Source organism: Manis pentadactyla, chromosome 2 (genome assembly GCF_030020395.1).
Source record: "Manis pentadactyla isolate mManPen7 chromosome 2, mManPen7.hap1, whole genome shotgun sequence".
In the NCBI taxonomy this organism is placed as follows: Eukaryota; Metazoa; Chordata; class Mammalia; order Pholidota; family Manidae; genus Manis; species Manis pentadactyla.
Window position 1 is genome coordinate 194,873,473 of NC_080020.1, and position 19,185 is coordinate 194,892,657.

Genomic DNA, 19,185 nt, shown 5'->3' on the forward strand with positions numbered 1-19,185 from the left:
ATTTTTTTAGACTGTAGGCATCCTTTTTTGTTTTCAGATTTAAGTTATATGGTATTTTTATATAACAACCTGAAAGTTAGAATAATGGGGGAAAACGAAAACATGGTAAGACTCTTACAAATTCAGTGAATCTCATCTTAGTGCATATCTTTTCTAGCATCTCCTTTGTGGTTTCTAACTAAAATTCTATTAATGAAACCAGTAACAGCATGTAAAGGATTGGGCTCCAAGTGTTACTAGTGTATATGATTTGGTGAAGGGGAATAACCCACCTTTATGTTAGATCAGATTTCTCTAGCTGTCATCCAAACCCACTAGTTTGGGTAAATGTAATGTACCTCCTAGGGAACAAGTGTTCTATGATCAAATGAGCTCTGAGTAACTAAATTCCACTAATGAAGAATAGTAATGTACTTGGACGTATAGAATTCTGAGAAATAACATTAAAAACCATACTGACTAAAGTTTCATCAGCAGATAAGCTGTCTAATTTATTTGCCCAGGGAAATTCTCTACCCCCTCTGTTAACATGACCTAGAACATGTTTTCCTGTTACAATAATCTAGGATATATTTCACCTCAAGGGCATACTCCTTTTGGTATTTGCTATTAGGAAATCTCATCCAAAAGATTATGGTGCAGTGGAATCTAATTTAACTAAAATGCTTTGGAAAGATGCTGTTATATTTTAAAGTGTTAAGAGGAACACTTAAAAACATTAACATTGTTGGAATTTATCATATACCATTACATCTTTCTGTTTTGTATTTATTATCCTGCAAACATTTTGACATTGTTTTTGCTGTTTCAGGCCCTGTTGGACCTAGAATTCCATTCTGACACTGGTAACTATTTCACTAATGCTAAACTATAAGAAAGTAGACAGAATGTGTACTTAACATATAAATAGATTGGAATATGTTCCTACTGAACTTTATGTTTCTTTTTTTTAAATAAATGTAGATATTAGGGGGAAAAAGCAGTTAATGGAAAGTTTGGTCATTTATGTTCTATCCAATAGAAGTCTTTACTGTCCTGCATAGGCTTCCTGGTTTCATCCTCTAGCACTATTGAATCCACTCAGTAACCACTGAAAAATCTCATCTTTGCAATGGACTGCCCAAGATTTGGGTGAATGTAGGGGGTGGGGGGAACATTTGGAAATTTTTTACCTTAAGGAAATTGACATAATATAGTGATGTACTTCATAGTACTAGGCTAAACATATCTAACATTATCTCAAATTGTGTTACAGTAATTCTTTCTCTAAGTTGTTTCAGGAGTTTGGAATATCTACTTGGAAATACATAGTTACTATTGTTAATAGTTTTGAATAAATCATGATGATCATAGCTGCGAGGTTAATCTTCTTCCCCCTCTCTGCTTACATACACAGAGAGAGATAGCTTTTCAGCTAGCTAATGCTTGTTGATTATCGATTTCACCAGTTGTTTTTCTTGACACTATTTTATCATCCCTCCAACTTTCCAAGAAGTGTTTACCAATTCTGGGAAAGTGATAAACTTATTTCCATCAGATTACCGGTGCTCTCTAGAGTATTGATGGAATTCCATTATGAGCATACACAGTAAGAGCTTACCTATCCAGAACACTATATATTAGGGAAACTGAAATTCCCCTGAGACGTCAAATACATATCAAAAAAGTTATCTGCCCTCTAGTCATAGAAAAGGTCTTCAAACCCTCCTATATTGTATATTTAATATTAGCCCATCCATAACTCCAAAATGTTATATTATTTTGTTTCTGAGTCCAAGATATGTTAGAGGAAGTAGCATATAAAAGAGGTGAAGGGAGCAGCCCACAGTCAGGCCTTTTAACTGTAATGATAAATGACAGCTGAGAGCCTAAGCAGCTAAAGAAGAAAAAACATCTTCCTCTGCCTCCCCCAAGATAGCAGATTCAAGGACTTGAAAAAGTATGGGTTTGCTAGACTGGATTCTGTACTGGAGGGAAAAATAGTATGAAAAACATTTTTGGTTCATTTGACAAAATGGGTACATAGATGGTAGAGTAGATCAAATAGCGTGTTGTAGTGCTTTGATAACTCTATTGTGATTATGTCAGAGGATATCCCTGTTAGGAAATACAGTCTGAAATAGTTAGGGGTAAAGTGCCAGGCTGCATATAAATTACCATTAAATGGTTAAGAGAAAATAAATGCATATGCATGTGTGTGTGTAGAAAGAGAAAAAGAGAGAAAAAAAGAGAAATAGAGATGGGACAAATAAATGAAGACAATAATAGCTGAATCTGGGTAAAGGGAATATAGGAATCCTTTGTGACATATATTTCATGTCTTTGTATAAGCTTTAAGTTGTTTCCAAATACAGTTTTAAAAAAATCATGGTTTAAAGATTTATTACATAGCACATAATAAAAATAAGCTTTTATATGTTTTATTCCCTAATCTAATACCATATATCCATAGTGATGGTTAAAATTTTCAAGTAAATATCCAGTATCCCGTATTAAAGAAAGTAAGGTCTGTATAATTAATTTCATGGAAATTCCTATCACAAATAATTAAATATAATTTTAAGTTTAGGACATTAGGGGAGAAAACCTCCAACCTCCCAGACAGCCTGGCTATAAATATATAAACTATCATATTGTACATAATGCTACCGAAATTTTTCAATAATATAGTTGAACAAAAAGCAGTTATATGACTCTCTTAATATTTTTAAAATTTATTTTCCAAATAACAGAAGTTATCAATGGTACAATTTGATATTACTCTATATCTTTTTATTTTCTTTCTACAGCCTTATTAATTTTTACTGGCCCAGTTTACTGAGTAATTTACACATTTTAAATGTGTATTTGTATATACACACAATTATTCCATACTCTAAGTCGAAGGTGGTAATCTGATGGAGTCGGCATATTATTTAGCCATGTATGTCGTCGGTGGCCCATGTCCCCTTCGTTGCGATGAATGGGATTTCTCCTTTCATGAGACTGAAATCGGAATATTAAACACGGTGCTCGTATAATCCCTGTAGGTGGCAGTATCTGCCAAAGCTTTGTGTGCCACTACTTTTGCCCCCAGCTTTCGGGTTTCTCTTTAAGACTATTGTCTTGGACAGGCAGGAAAACTCACAGGACCATGAATATTGACATATGAAATAAAGGAGCAAAGATAGAGTAAAGAGGACAAGGCCCAGGTAGGGCTGAAACCGAAAGGAAAAGAACACACAGGTGTGAAGGCAGTTTGCTGGCTGATTCAGTGTGTCCTCATTGCTGTTGTCTCAGCTCAAAAGAGCAGAAACTGAAAAGTATTTTGCAGATTCAAACCTGTCTCCTGGGCTGAGCTTCTTCATCATCCTTCAAAATCCTTGTGGCTATAACTTGGAGAGAATTCTGCTATAATTGTACTGAAGTGGGAATGATAGTGAATAATTTATTTCTCACTGAAGGAACCAAGATTATGTCCGTAGCTTTCAAAGGCCAATGTTTTACTTTGGAAATCCATCCTAAAGATGAAGATGGAAGAAGAGAAAAAGTATAGTTGTATTTTTGGAGGATGTGAAAATTTTTTGTAGGATTCTATTAGAATCTTATTAGAATTAGTATATAGTCTATAGAGCTTTGAAATGGTTTTGAAGGTTAATTGGCAAATCCATTAAAAAAAAATCCCTAAGCACATACTCTGAACCAAACAGTGTGTGCCCTAAAGTGTAAGCACTGATGGTCATCAACAAAGATGTCTAGATGAGAAACAGAGACATTTTAACTCAATCATAATGTGACAATAACATAGAACCTTGCCAGAGAGGTCACATGGTGTGTGCTATATAGAGACAATAATTGCTGTTCAAGTCCTGAGAAGAAGAAATTACTAGCATGGGATCCAGGGTCCAGGAGGAACATGTCCCCGAAGGATAAAAAGAATTGAGATTGTTGAAAAGAAGGGATTAAGGTATTGGAGCTGGGTGAACATGGGACTGGAACCTGATGATACTCCTGCAAGCTTTGGAAAACAGGAAGTAGATCAGCCTAGTGAGAGTAGATGGCCTGTGTCTAGGAGGAGTGGAAAAAGTAGTTGAAACAGAGAGCTGAACTGGGAATTTTGAATACCTGACTTACAAGTTGGGGTGCGTGGTGAGAGTCATGTGAAGTTATTTCTTCTGGCGAGTGTGGTATGATGAGTGGGAGCTTTTTAAAGGAAGATGAATCTGTCAACTGAGCATTTGTACCTTTGCTGCTTTCCTCTGTCCTTAGGTAGTATTTGGATTTCTAAAAGTTATGTAGTCTCTCCCTTGTTTGTTATCTGGGTTGATTTTAATTATACTTAAATCAACTCTTAGTAAATTAGTGTCTTCCAGCTAAGAGTATCTCTAAATTCCCTTGATAGCATGATCCATTGCCTGAGTATCCTTGTATAACTGTAACACTCTTACATGCTATTTAATCTAAATTCTCCCCACTGCACATAAGCACATTCCTTTCTGAGCTGTACCCACTAATGAGATTAATTGGTCAGTGTTCCTTTTCCATAGGCCCCTGTATTTATAGGCTGTTCTCTTCTCCTTCCCATAGGGGATTAATGTTTTCTTTTTTTCTCTTCCTTCCTTTCCTTTCCTCTCCCCTATTTTTTTCTCTTTTACTTTCTTTTTCTCTCTTCCCTTCTTTCTTCTCTTCCATGCTCATATTCTTGGTTTTGTCCTCAACCTACCATGGCATGGTATTACATATTGCCAGGATCATGAAGAGAAAAATAACTTGTTCTCATATTGTTTTATCTTACTTTTATCCATGGAGCTCTGTTACAAGGATAGAATGATAGTTGAGAGCAGCAAACATTCTAGTTAACATTTCCAGTGACCTGCTTCTGCTACTTAATTTTTTTATAGGCTCAATTCTTGGGCTTCCCTTTATGTTCATTCTCACCTTCCTGATTTTGTTCAGTGTACTCTCCCTGATCTTCCTTAATGCTGAAACTTTTAAGTTCAGTCTGTCCTGATTTTTTTTCTTTCTTTCAAGTTTTTAATATTTATGAATTTTTAAATGCCTATGTCTCTAAGACTTATTTATTAATTGGCCTGTTAAGATTTTTAGAAGAAAAGAGTTTTACAGGCTTAATAAAGTTATTTAAAGTCCTTTTTTTATCTTTTAAGAAAAAAAAAAGAGCTTTATCACCTTTCATGGTTCAATTTAAATGCTACCTTCTCTAGGAAGCCCTCTGCAATCTTCCTGTCCTATGTTGATTACATTTTTCTCTGACACTCTTAATTTAATTACTGTTACAGAATATAAGTCTTGCTGTTTAGACTGTTTATAGATAGGTCCAATGGCATATATTTATCCCTTCCAAAGTACCTACAACTAGCATTGATAGTGTGGAGAGGGGATTACTCCATCTGTGCTTTATATGTGTAAACCATAGATGGACATAAAGTTATATGTGTGGCCACAGCAGAGTATTCCATAATGTTTTTCAAATATTTTATCAAAATTAGATGTTGCAAATTGACCATCCTCGAGTTAAAACCTGTCCATACATGTTTTGCTTGCCTATATTAGTGGCTGATTGCACATTTAAAATACTTAAATTGGTTGTCAACACTTAAACTTCAGGAAATGTCACATAAACATCAGGATCTCTACTATGAAAAAGAAAAAAAAATTTGTCAGAATATCTGACAAAGTGTTCTACATTCTTGAGGGAGAGTACTGAATGGAAGCTCGTAGCTGCTTCTGCCCTTAGACAGGGAAGACCCTCCTGTCTGTAATACCCCATTTCTCCCCATCCCTATTTGAAGGTTGCCTGGCTTCTTTCTCTAGGCACTTGAGTTGGAGGCTACTATCTTAAAGGCTTAGATAAATATGGAGTGCCCTGGACCATCTCAGAATCCTTTCATTGTCCAAGAATACCCAGTAACATCATGAGCTGGGTGCTACAGAGGTTATCAGATTTTCAAGTTAAGAATGACATGGTGAGCTTCTGAAAAATGAAGATGCCTAGAAAAAATGCTGAGGTTTCTGAATCAGGAGAACTGGGGAATCTGCATTTTTCAAAAACATCACAGGTGATGGTGATGCATATGTTATTTAGATCACATTTAGTGAAAACTTGTGCATCTTGGTCTCTGAAGTCAGACATACCTGCGCCTTCACTGATAGAAATAAATTTTAATAATAATCACTTTAAAGTACAATGGTCTAAGGGTGGGAATAACAATCCATAGTGCTATATTTTTTTATCTACATCCTCATTATTAGACATTTACCTTGTGTCTAATATTTTGCCAAGTAATTCTTGAATGAATATCCCTGCAATTGATTTAAAAAGAAAAATAAAAACTTAGCAATAACCAATTTTATTTAGGAATACATACATATATATATATATATATATATATATATATATATATGTTGGAATGGGGGAGGGGTGGAGAATGTACCAGCCTTATTTTTTTAAAACCTAATGCTGAAACACTTTCAGTTCCTAATTCCACTATTTATCATTTTAAAAAAAAGTTAAACTTGGAAAATATTAAACTTTTTCCATGGTGACTCTTTTCTCTCGATTTTAGAGGGTTTTACAATACATTCCCCTTGTTGTATAGATAAAATATCTACATGACTCATCAATAAAGGTGAAAGTAAACATTTCTATTTGCATCTATTTCCATGACCAACTCCACTTGTTCTTTGTGCTGAAACAGATGTGAGGCTTAATTATATTCATCAGGTCTTCACTGGTGATGGTTTTTGTTTTTGTTTTGTCTTATTTTTGAATACATGGCATTACTGGAAATCTCATTTATGTGGATATTGAAAAAAGTAGAACTTTTCAACTGTCATACCTTTGCCTTAACTTTACCTAGCAAAAAGTAACTGTTGAATCTACTTAATCTCCTTGTGGGAAGCTAATGAATATTTTGGATTAATGATATGACTGTCATATCCTACAAGGACTAACATTAGTTCAGGTTCACATGCTGGTCTCTGTAGTAACTTTATTTCTCCTCCTGTGACTTTGAGAATTTTATACATTTATGGAATGAACTCTTTACCTTTTATCTTCTCAACTCTCATCTGATTTCTTTGGCCCACATTTCCAAGAGCCGTCCCAACTGAGGAGTCAGACTTTTATGGCTCACATTCTGTGTTATTAAACACATGTATCACTTTGGTTTTATGACAAACTAATGGGACCGTTGTTCCTATTCTTCAGAAGGTTGTTCTTTGGGGACCCTTTGAGTGTGGAAAAAGAATGAAACAAGAAAATAAGATGGCTTCAAGCCTAATAATCTGAGGGCAGCACAGCCCACCAGATGACCATTGTTAAATGTTTCAGTACACTTTAAGAAACAGTCTAAGGAATTGCCAATCTTATTTTCATTATGACCAACAGTTAAATTACATTCAAAGTTAAAACTGAGAAAGAAGAATAAGTAAAATGTGTGGGAAGGGAATGAAACAAGGGGTTTCACCTTTAGACAGCTAGCAGAGGGCAGTAAGAGGGGATAATTAGCATTCTAATCCTATTGTCATTGATTTTCCTAAATTCTTTGTTGTATTTTCTCTCTTTTTAGCCACAAACAACATTAAGGGATTAGTATTAATGAGTTACAAATGGTTTATTGAATTAGTTTTCCTTTCCTGCCCTAACCACCAAAGGTTCCTTTGAAAGGCAAAGAATCTCTCTTTTCAGTTTTGTACTGTTTTCACTATAAAGAGAATTAAAAAACTTGGAAACTAGAATGGTTGAGTTGTATCCCCACCCACCACCCCCAATTCTTCAAAAATTAAGAAATTCCCTAAATGCAGTGATGTTTCCAAAGCTTATATATACTTACAAAACTGTTTAAAAAATTTCTACTGAATTTACTTGCAGGAAAATGCTGATGGGTTTTTCTTTTTCAAAACTGCATCAGTATTTTTTAATGACAGCTTTTTCTTAGGAAAAGATTATCTAGTTTGGTGTAGAATAATGTAAATTCAATCAAGAAACTTAAAGTGACCTGAAAAAATAGAATTTCTCATTCTCCTTTGAAGAGTAGTTTATTTCAGAAACAAAGCAAAACAAAACTATAAAAGGACAATGAAACAGTTTTTATTTTTTTATTTTTAAAAAGAACTTTTCAAACATTCTTTCATAAACAGTGTACCATCTTTTCTACTTTGAATAAAAATCAAATCTACTTTTCTCTCCAGCTAATGACTTTATGAGTGGCAGGAAGGCTATTTTTGACACAGGGAATAATTAAGAATAAATGAATTGCCTAATTGAGAGCTGTATTCTTGGTAGAGTACTGGTTAATAATGACTTGGAAGTTTTGTCCTGGCTCTAGATTTAGAAAGGAATTAAAATTATTACATTTCTTCTTTTTAATGTTGATTGACAGGTGCAATTGGGAAATCTAGTCACTGTCAAGTAGAACAAGATTCTGACTACATTACAAAAGGTTTTTGGAATTTCAGTGTAAATTCAATGACTTGATCTCTCTGTCAGTAAAGATTGATTGATCTGTCTGTTTGTCTGTCTTTATGGAGACTGGTCATCATTAGTGACTGTGATCTCCAAATAGTAGTAGCACTAGGTTAACAACTAACATGTTTACAAATGCTCACCAATCAACCACTAAAAAAACATATGTGCTTACTGAGCACCATAAAATTATTGGTTTGCAGAATCTAGGTTTAGTTGAGTTTGATGAAAACATTCTGGCCCAAGTGAAGAAAATTCCGTTGGTTTGTCTTTTACCTTTCAAAGTCATCAAAGCAAAATCTTCAAGTGGCAGTGTTGTAAGGACTTTCTATTATGTTCTTTGGTGTATATATTTATTTAGCACAAGTTAGAAATGTTTTGATATTTGCAATTTCAATAAGCAGAGTTAAAAGAGATTGAATATTCTCTAGTTTTGAAAGGTTCTTCTCCATTTTTCTTCAGACGTAAGGTAACGTCATTTATCCATTCCCAAATGTGTACAAACGGGTAGTTCCACATTTATTCTGTTTCATTTCTCCATTTCTTAGCTGGGACCATAACAAATAAATAAATGATTATCTTTTATTTATTGACTCCTTCATATAATGCATTTTCTACAGTAAAAAATAATATCAGCTTGATATTCAGTTTGCACACAGGATTTCATGGCTGTCATGCCTGATTAAGACAAAAGTCTGTCTTTCTCTTTGCCTTAAAGCTACAGCAAAATGCAATAAGCAACCTGTGGCTCATCAAGGGTTGCTTTGCATCCTTTTCTGGGGAATGATAGTCATCAACATCTCTGAGAGTATGATACCTATTATTTATTGGTATTTTATCAATTGATAAATAAATAATTGGGGTCTTCTGAGATATTATGAGCTGTGATATTAGAGACAAAAATATTTAAATGATATTAAATGAAATAAGAAAATGTGACATAAGAGCCCATCATGTTCTATCCCTAAGCCAGCTTCCTTGTAAGACAAAACAAAATTTGAATCTAGATCACTTTCATGATTTCTTGAATAACCACTTTGAATCAACTTCTTTCTTGACTTCTGAACTTTACCCACCTCCTTCTGAACAATTTATTCTTCTCAGAAAAGCTAATTCTTCTCTCCACACAATTCAGCCCTATTTGACTTCATTCATTTCTGAAAACAAACAAACATGTGTGTGTGTGTGTGTGTGTGTGTGTGTGTGTGTGTGTGTGTGTGTGTATAGTGTCCTTCTATAGCCTCATAACACCTTCTATAATTAAAGAAATGATTTTATGAAAGGAGAACTTAATTAGGAGATGAACATTCCAACCATTTCTTCCTTTGACTCTTCTGCACAGGGATACTTTGTTAGAGAATATTGGCCAGTGTTTTGGAAATGAGAAAAAAATAAAGATCTATTGCTTTGAAGACTGGTCAAGTAAGAAAAGTAGGACAAGTCCCTGAATTGCCTTTGGGAACCATTTTCTTCTCACTGATATGTTTGAAATCTACACAAAATACAAGAAAATTGAATTGTCCAAGATTAAATGTAGGCTTTGCATTATCCATATTATGTCTCAATTTTCTTACAAGAATACTTTTTTCCCCTTGGTTGCAAACCAATTAATGAATCCATAAATATCCTTTTATCCTACATGAAAGTTTAAAACACTACAATCAGAATAATCATAGCCTTCACTTTGATCAGCTATCGGTAGGCAGCTTGTTGAAGATACTCTATAGTTTTTTAAGAAAATAATCAATACTTGTTTTTCTGCTGCAGTTTTTGAATATGGGGTTGCCCCTAAAATGTTTCTTCTGTTCTCATCCACCTTGTTACTACTGCTTAAATCTCTTGTAATGACTTGTGGAAGAGTGTTTCTTACTAGCTGTTTCTTTTTGATTTTATCATTCTACAGAATATCTAGTAGTGTACCTCAATAAATATTTATTCAACAAATGAATCAATTTATCTGCTTAATACTAAGAATTCATCCCAATCTTAATAGTAGGAAGTATGTTGCCTTGAAAATGCTAAGGACAGCTTTGGGATTACAAAGAGAAGCTATGTAAGAAAGGCCACATTATATCCTGACTTGTAATACTTCTTGTCTGAAACACACCAGTGAATTAGCAGATTGTTGGAGGGGAAGGGAAAAGGAGTAGCAGAGGGGTGAAGTGCCGTCTGCTCAGATTTTTAAGATTAGATTTGATGTCCATCTCCTCTGGTGTTTGAAGGAATTACCTGCCAGGTATATATATCATCTGTGTTATTTCGGGGTTTTCTATTGCCACTAGAGTCTTTTCTCAATGGTGATATCACAAAATGGGCAACCCAAGAGAAACTTTATGAATGGAAAAGTGGTAAAATAGGCTTTACTAAGCAACATGGCAGCTGGAAGATTGAAGAGGGAAATGAGTGTGTGATGGGAGGAGGAGGAGAGAGAAAAAGCAGTGACTTCTGAGGGTGGCGTCCATACCTCATTTTGGGAAAGGGGCTAGGAATCTGGCCACATCTGTTTGTTTGGCTTCTGTGTTCTCTAGATCGGTGCATTTTTGTTCTCTAGATTGGTGATTAACACCTGGCCTGTATTTTATCAAATGACTTCCTGAAGCATAGTGAGAGTGTTCTTATTAGGGCTGTGTTGATAGTGTGCATTTCATGTTATGGAACCCATTCCATGTCAAGGCACTAATTGTATAAGGAAATTTCATTTCCATTTTCTATTACCTAAAGTCTTTCCTGAATCACTTTTTCAGAATGTCTTTAATGGTGACCATGTATCTCTGGTAGAAATATGGTGAGAGTAGACCTTGTGTTTTCCCTTGGTGTTCTGATTTCTCTGGTTATTTTTGATTAGTAGCAGCTATAGCTCAAAACTCTTTTTGTTGCTCTTCAAAAAAAAAAATCCATAGTTCTAAATTAACATCAGACCACACAAGTGGTTTTCCTTAGCTGTATTTTATTTGACTGGTTGACTTAATCTTGGACTACCTTGAAGCTCTTTGCTTTGAGAATGTGGAGTTTCCATACCTAGAGGCTGATCTTCCCAGGATATAAAGGAAGAGGTTTGTCCATTTGAATCAGACTGCATGTTTAGTTACATTCAAGTAACAAGGCAAGAGAAGACTTCAGTTGTACCTGTTCCTAATTAACTTTTATTAAGTGTTCTGCTTCACTGGAGGTTTCCAACTTAAAGAGAAGTTCAAGACACAAGGAAATAAATGTTGTCTCGTCTTCACTTTACTAGTTAGTTGTGTGATTTAGGAAAACAATTCCTCAAGCTTCAGTTCCCTTATCTGTGGATGGTGAGTGTTAGTTCAGGTGAAACCGAAGACCCTTCCTTCTCCAGCAGTCTGTGACTTCTTAAGCATTTATGTGGTTACAAGGCTCCTGTAAGAGAGCCTTACTTCACCTGGTCACAAACAGAGATTTCCCTTCTCTCTTGTCCTTGGCTTTAATTTAGTTTTCTTCCAGGGCACTGATTGTTTATTTAACTTTCTTCTTGAATTATCACTCTGGATCATAATCTAGAAATTTATGGGATTTCAGCAGATCCCTGTGCACCTAGAGAAGAATCTGTCCTGCACCTGGCAGGCAGATGGAGATTATGGGAGTGATGTTGGTATAATATGTCTGGTCTTCAAGGATATTAAAGCAATTATTTCCCCTGGAGTAGTTGTTCTGATCTTTTACTTTGCATTAAATTCTTTTAAGACCCCCTACGCAATCCAGATCGCCCACTTGTCAGTGACCTCCATACTGGACACTGTACTAAGGCCTATTCCCAGCCCTAGTATAACCTTGGAGCAAAGGCTTCCTGCGGACCTGAGCCCTGCCCTCATCCATCACCCTTCCCCTCTGCTGCTTCCTCTACATCTTCAAGTACTGCAGGCCATGTACCTGCCAGGCCGAGCCCAACCTATCTACATGGGGATTTGCCATCTCCAGCTCCACCAGACAGCCTTCTGTGCTGCTTCCGTCTGACACCAGACCACTGGTACTGGTCTGAGATCGATCCTTGCACTTTTAGTTCTAATTAGCAAGGTCCCCACTGTCTTCCTTGTGCTTCTTCCTCCCCATCAAGACATCACCTTTCAAACTAAATACAGTGTTATGCATACCATAAGTGTAATTGACTAGGTAGAACTATATGCCTTTCTATACTATCAAGTAAAGGAGTAAAAGGCAGACATCTCTTAGGGCTGAACTACATAGATCTCAGCAGGGTGGCGATTAGAAAGCAAGGTGAAAGAGCTCACAAAGTCGGATGTTTAAAACTTACACGGAGCATTTCCTGACTGTGTCTCTATCTCACTGGACAGTATGGAGAATACTCCATATTCCCTTACAGGATCCACAGGCACTAAACCTCTTCATCATTTTTTACTTCTAGGAAGCTGCTCTGAGGAAGTCAAGGTCTTCAAGGAATAGAAAGAAACACAGCTAAGAGCTGAAGCATTATATGACTAAGAAATCTTTCTTTTTCTTTCCTTCAGTTTACAGCAAAGTAAGATATTTTTAACAGATAAGAGTTTGAGACATGAGTTAGCTCCTAAAGAAACATATGCACTAGCATAACTGCACACACCTGACAGTCTCCATGGGTACTCTAATTTGCAGTAGGATTCCATGGATATTTTTTTAATTGCCTTAATGTCTATTTTGAAATTATGATGTTGCTACTGTGTTTGGATCTATACAATTAGCATGCTTTTGCAAGAGCGAAACAAGCTTTAGGTCAAATGTATTTTAATTCCTGTATAAACAGCACGTGGCACCTGGAAGTTGTTTTAGAATTGCAAATAGGAACAGGTAATTCTGTGTCACAGTGTGCACTAAACCTTTTGACACCAAACCAAACATACACAACAAAACCACAACAAAAAGAAGTTTCTGTTCATACATGTTCATCAGGCCAGTTGGGACCATCTAGTCTATTTGTTTCCTTAACCACTATTGACTTGTCCTCACAGGAGAATATCCAATACCTACTTGGCCTTTCTTAGATGTTTATCCTTATCTTTTCCCCCCAAACAAGGCCTGGAAATCAGTAATTGCAAATTTCTAATTCCTGATGGGTGAGGGTTTGCTCCTTCTAGCCTTGAACAGTTCAGTTCTGTTAGCCTCTCCAGCCTTTACCCATCAGCAAAATGTAAATAGCTGGATTCATATGAATAAAGGGCTTTGAAGATGAAAATCTCTCTGCACGGTAAGTCGCAGCTGAGCCTTTCTTCCTTTCCTGAAGAAACCCTGATGGAGCGTAGTGTCAGGTCTGTGTGGAGTGTTTTGGAGTTGCAAGGCCAGACCCCTGTCCTCAGGAAGCTCCACACCCACCTTCATGACACCCAGGCCTAAGGTGGGCTATTATAACTACATCGATACTGGGCTTGGTTAGTATTACACAACTGAGCTTGGCTGTATCTTGAAGACAAAAATTTGCCAAAGAATTCTAATACATTATCATGACCATGAAACTCCAACAGGGTTTGTCAGTGGTATTCAAACGGATAGTCATTGAAACACCAGCCTGTTGGGATGCTCTAGGACAAAGGTGTTAATGATTGATTAAGTCGTGAAAGAACTGCACAAATTCCAATCTCTTGAAAAGATGGTGAATGTGTTTTCAGCTCGTAAACCCAAGCTGATTAATGCATTTTTGAAAACCTTATCTGAGTTTTCCCAATTGAATATTTTCTTCCAAATAACCTGTCCTGCAGAATTAAAATGGGTTTCAGAGGTTCTCAGATGATGCCTGAACATGGTTTCCAGAAGGAATAATCTTGTCTTAATGTGATACCAACAAAGACATACTTGAGTTAAATAGATCGGGCAGCTTTTATGCAGAAATATTTTTGATCATTTTGGTATTAAATACTATTAGTCATTATATTTGGAAAAGAATTGGCCAGGTTCCTAAGTCCCTGAGTCCTCAACTGCCTTCAGCTGTAGCCACTCCCTCCAAGTCTCCACATGGTAGAATATAAAGCAGAGCATCCAAAAGACTTCAGCAGATTACCAGTGGTTTCATGTCCTTTTGGAGTTCATAATGCTAATTATCACGGAAATGGTTAACAGTGAAAATAATAAAGAAAGCTGAAATTTATTCCACCTAGAGCTTAGCTTCTGCTACTTGTTCAACTCCAAAGTACTTTGCTGTTTTGGTTTTTGTTTGCTTTTGCATGTTTTTCTTTTCCTCTGAGGCAGCAAATAGTTGTTCTATTACAGTGTTGCTTGCTGCACAGTTTGGGAACTACTTAAGTAGAAGCTGCTACCCTTAATTTGTGGTTAAGGTTTTAACCCACATCTTTTGCCTTTCTCCTGCCTGAGTAGCTGGTTGGGGCCTCTGAGCTCTGAGAAAGTCATGGGGACTGGGGGTTCTGTTTTGATAGGCTGCTTCTTGGTCTTGCTTGGCCCTGTGCAGAGAAGAAGCCTCAGGAAAAGCATTTTGGTCCCTCTACTAAATGCTCCACCTCTTGCTGTTTGTCTTTGTCTTCAAAGCATTTCCTTTTGTAGGTAGAGCAATGGGATTTAGGAATATCTCTTCACGGGTAAGAGTGAGTGTGCCATTAAGAATATCTTCCAGATGGAAGAACAGAGATCTTCACTCTTGGTCACGTCAGAGTAAGACTAGGAGCAAGCACATCAGGGGAAAGAGTGGATGGAACTTGGGAGAATGTTATCTTTCTAAATCTCAATTTTCATGTCTGCAAAATGGGAACAATAGCTTCTGCTTATAGAGTTGATATGAAAGAATAAAATGAGATAGTGTGCATACTTATCATAATACCTGGTATTTGTTGTTTGGAGTATTAACTTTATAAGGAAAATAATATAATATATTTATCTTTAGCAAACTTAGTTTCAGTTTCAACTACGATTTAATTGTATTTTGGGGTCAATTCAAGTCAAAAAGAAAAAGAAATCTAACATTTAGCATGTAGACTTTTTCCCTAACATTCAAATGAATAATTTTACTATCTCATTTGAACCATAAAGATGTGACCAAAGTGGCTAAATACCTGGGTAACTACATAATATTAACCTGGCCCAAACAGACCTTCTCTTCTTTTTACATGGCAAGCCATAAAGACTGTTTTTCATTTTATTTTTTTTTAAGCAAACAGATTGGTTCATCAATCTTATATTCACATTCCATTCCATGTCTCCATACTTTAGAATGATTGTTTTTATATTATGATACATGGAGCATGATTTATGAAACAGCAAATTCTTCATAATAAAATTCTTCTTAATTATTCACCCTTTTTGGGTATCTAACAGTTATTTTACTTTAATATGATATCCCTATATAAATTTTAATTTAAGTTTTTACAATTCTATTTTCTATGTGGGAGAAAAAAATACCCTTTCAGTTATATTCCAGTAGAAATCTGCCAAAGCAGTACATTTAACAGCATGTTGCCTCACTAAACTGTGTTCAGTTTTAGTAAGAGAATGAATGTTGGAAAGTCAGAACTCTATCCAGGTATTCAGTTTAAGCAGAGGTAATAAGAGCTTTGAACAAAGTTGATTTTGCTTCTCTAGTTTTGTATGAGTTGTACTTCAAGGAAAAATTGATTTATTATTCAAATAATATTGTAAAACTAAGGTATTCAACTAAGATCATTGCTGTTGTTTGGCTTGCTATGGCATCAATTAAGACATCAGCAAATTAATGAGGTTTTTTTAAGTTTTACTACCTTGAGGATTAATTTGCTTCAGTTGGTTTTTTTGTTCATGGTAAGTTTATTCTTATTTTTATACTGTGCTTATCAAGAGTGCTTGGATTTAAACAATCCATGTTGTCCTGGGGTACTCATTTTGAGCACCAGGTATATATTCAGAAAGTAAAATGAGATTAATTTTATTCTCTGGCATCCATTTTATTTTCCTATGAGGGAAGTCATCCACATCTCCTTGGAACTCCATAGGCATAAAGATTGTTTAAACCCGCCTCTCATTGCCAAGAGGTAGTGAAATGGTCCAGCTTCTGCTCATGTGTTTTTTGATGCTACTGTATTAGGTAGGATACTTTTGGATGCAAAAGGAGAAAATGTAACTCCATCTGGCTAAAGCATCAGAGCAGATGTATTGAGTAACGGTCTCAAAGCAAACTGGCCCCTGGCGAGTTAGATGTCATCATGACCCATTGTCTTTCTCCTTCTGTTTTTTTCGTATCCCCATGACCTGCCCTGGTACCACCAAGCTCACATCTTCTCAGATATATCATCTAAACCATATCTCCTACCTTGTGCCAGGCAATGCTGAGCAAGACAAACATTCCAGCTCTCATTGTAAAGCTCAACGATATCCCTGATCAACCTGGTAGCTTTTAAAATATTTAATAGAGCTTCCATGTCTTAAGTTTTTTCTTTTATCCAGGTAACCCATATTTCAGCCATTTTATGTACAGAATAATGAATAGTGAATAGATGAAGGAAGAAATCAAAGATGCTGGGGTAGGGGAAGTCACAGAACAGAATGACAATAGCAGGGTAGTAAAGTTGAGAGATTTTTTTACCTGGCTCATCTCTGCTTGAAGCTCCTTGGGAAGTGTGTAAAAGCCCTTTGCAACAGGCCAAGCTTAACCCTGCTCTTTTCTCTGCTGACCCTTTTTCTTTTGCTTCTTAATCTTTCCTGACCTTTATCATATTTCGAAAAAAACTTGAGGGAATATTTTTGCTATGATTTAAGACTGGGGCTATTTCTGATAGGTTCAAAAACAAAGTAGCACAAAGGCTTTCATATTTTATTTACTTCATCATTATCCTATAACACAGGCATAAGACTTCCTGGTCTTTCTTCCAGTTATTGTATCTCCTATATTGAGAGATAAGTGATACTTAGTATTGTAAAGTATCTAGAAAAGAAGATCTATTGTAACAATAGCCTATGGCCAGTTTTCTGTGGAACCTTGATGACGATATGAAAGAAGCAGAGATGATACTGGTAAATCTTAGAAAGCCCAATTCTGAGTAACTTAAGTAGCTAGTAACTTGAATATAATTTCAAGTTTTATTTGAAATAAAAATATCACTATCCTATATCACATGACCAAAAAAAAATATCACACACCTTTTCAAGCAGGATTTTAATTTTCTTAGGTCATTTATGATTTAATAATGCTTTGAGATTTTTGTTTTGTTTTAATTAGAGTGCTGTTTGGTACAAAGGTGAAGTGAGCAATAAAGAATGTGTTTTATTTTTTGACTTTGCCCTTTTAAGTTGCCCCATGTCTTAGTTCAGATTCAGTTATTGTCATATGTTCAGTTGATAAGCTCTGATTCACATTATTGTCCCAGTGGATGGGGGACCATGAGTGACTGGGGAACTACAAAGCAGAGCTATTAAATTTATATTTACTACTAATCATTTCATCTCCTGGCAGACAGCCTAATTGCTAGCACAAAGAGGATGCTCGGGAGAATCATGGTCCTGTAACTTGCCCAGTGACTTTCAGTAAGATACATGGTTTGTGAAAGCTCTTGGCTTATTGGGAGAGTAAATATTATTGCAGCTGGAGTTTCCTTGTGCTGTTTTCCACTCAGGATTTATTAAATATAATTTAATGAAATATATAATTTAAAGGGATGAGGCAAAATGTGATTTTTAGCTTCCCATCCTGTCTTTTTGGGACAGGCAGCAATGCATAAGCTCCTTAAAAGACCAAAAACTAATCTAGGGCTTTTTCTATGCATAGTTTCCATTAATGTTAATGGCTTTTTCTGGGCATAGCTTCTTATTAATGTTAATGAGATGTACTCTAGAAGAAAAGAAAAGGCAACAAGAAAAGAAAACTGATCTCCATTTGCTTCAAGTCATTTTCTGATGTAGGCTGAGAATGAATGTCTGATAATAAAATATGACTCCACAGACAAGGAGTCATTTTTTTTTTTTTTTGGTCCTATTTTTGTTTTGATTATGTCATAGCTTTTCTGAAGTTTTATGTTCTGGATATCTACAAAAAAAACGCAACTATATCAATTGCGTCAACAGTACCAATTGTTCAACTGAAGATCTCCCCGCATTTAGTCTATTACAAGATGATTTTTCTTTTATCTGCAGAATTGCACCTGTAGCTACCACTTAAACAGAGTTTATGTTGTAAGTGATGGAGCAATTCTTAACTATAAGGGAAGGTGAATTACAGTGAGGAAAAAAAACAGGAAAGGTGTTTTTCTTGACATTTAGTCAAGGTCAATCAAACATCTGCAAAGGAAGAGTAATGTTCTAATGCGTGGGGCATGCTCAATATGTCAGTTTTCATATTAAAATTTTACACTAAAAAGGGCATATATTTACAGTCCTGTCTAGTGGCAGTATTTTAAGAGTTTAGGCACCAGAATGGACATTTTATTCTTAAGACTGTAATTTCCCTTTCTTTGCTATTGTTCTTTTGCTTTGTTCTGTTCCTTTGGTCTCTAGAAGAAAACACTATATTTCCTAATGCAGTAAACAGGTCACTCATAAGTCACTCATAATTTTCCAAAACAAAAAGCTACCTTTTCTCAAAAATCTTTGTTAGATTATATCACAGTAGAGCACAGCAAAATCATGCATAGTTTGAACTACTTCAAAAAGGTCACTTCCAAAAAATAATCCAGCCTCTCTCTTATCATCCTGAGATGAGTGTGGGCGTATGTGTGTGTGTGTTAGACTCTGTGGGCATTATTCATTTTCTTTTCTTTAATTTTCTTTATTGCTAATTTCTATCCCATCTGCAACTTGGTATT

At 35.7% G+C, this 19,185-nt stretch overlaps 1 protein-coding gene across 26 annotated transcripts in view; it reads left to right on the top strand.

The window, feature by feature from the left end:
- Positions 1–19,185, top strand: part of NRXN1 (neurexin 1) — a 1,068,016-nt gene that overhangs the window by 850,539 nt on the left and 198,292 nt on the right. The gene's annotated exons all lie outside the window — the stretch shown is intronic.